Source organism: Lycium ferocissimum, chromosome 2 (genome assembly GCF_029784015.1).
Source record: "Lycium ferocissimum isolate CSIRO_LF1 chromosome 2, AGI_CSIRO_Lferr_CH_V1, whole genome shotgun sequence".
Taxonomy (NCBI): Eukaryota; Viridiplantae; Streptophyta; class Magnoliopsida; order Solanales; family Solanaceae; genus Lycium; species Lycium ferocissimum.
Window position 1 is genome coordinate 26,900,425 of NC_081343.1, and position 1,318 is coordinate 26,901,742.

Below are 1,318 nucleotides of genomic sequence, written 5' to 3' on the forward strand. Positions count from 1 at the left end.
GTCATGAGTCGGGTAATTCTTTTCGTGACTCTTAAGCTGTCTGGATGCATAATCTACTACTTTACCATGCTGTATTAAAATAAACCCAAGACTAACTCCTGAAGCATCACAATATACCACGAACACTTCGGTCCCTCTGCCAATGTCAAAATTGGAGCAGAAGTAAGCCTTGCCTTCAACTCTTAAAAACTTCGCTCACAAGCGTCTGACCAGTGAAACTTGACTTTCTTCTGAGTCCATTTAGTCAACAGAGCTGAGATAGAGGAAAACCTTATATGAAACACTTGTAATAGCCTGCTAGACACATAAAACTTCTTATATCGGATGCTGAGATGGGTTTGGGCAAATTCTTTATAGCTTCGATTTTTTGAAAATCGACCTTCACGCCTTGACCTAAAATGACATGGCCTGAAAACGCTAATGATTTCAGCCAAAATTTACACTTTGAAAATTTTGCATATAGCTTTCGATCATGAAGTGTCTGCAATACTATTTTGAAATGCTCTGCATGGTCAGTCTCAACGGGAATATACCAAGATATCATCAATAAACACAATGATGAATAGGTCGAGATAACGCTTGAAGACCCTGTTCATGAGATCCATGAAAGCTGCTGGTGCATTTGTTAACCCAAACGACATCACCAAAAACTCAAAATGCTCATAACGAGTCCTGAAAGCTGTTTTCGAGATATCAACTTCTTTAAACTTCAGCTGATGGTACCATGATCTAAGGTCGATCTTGGAATAACATTGGGCACCCTGAATTTGATCAAAAAAGTCATCAATTCTGGGAAGTGGGTACTTGTTCTTAAAGGTAACCTTGTTAAACTGATGGTAACAAGTGCACATACGCAAGGATCCGTCTTTCTTTCAGACAAACAAGAGCGGTGCATCCCAAGGTGAGACACTTAGTCTAATATATCCTTTCTCAAGAAGGTCCTTCAACTGGGTTTTTACCTGTTTCAACTTTGCCGGAGCCATTCTATATGGCGGAATAGATATCGGCTTAGTTCCAGGAAGTAGACCAATTCCAAAGTCAATCTCCCTATCGGAAGGTACTCCGGGAAGATATTTAGGAAATACTTCTGGAAATTTATTAAAAATTGGTACAGACTGGAGAGTTGGGACTTGAGCAACCCCATCCCTGACTCGAAGTAGGTGATAGATACACCCTTTGGAGATCATTTTCCTAGCCTTAATATTGGAAATAAACTTAGCCCTAGGCACTACTACATCACCCTTCCATTCTGAAACTGGTTCACTAGGAAACTCAAAACTTACTATTTTTGTTCTATAACTTACCGTGGAATAACATG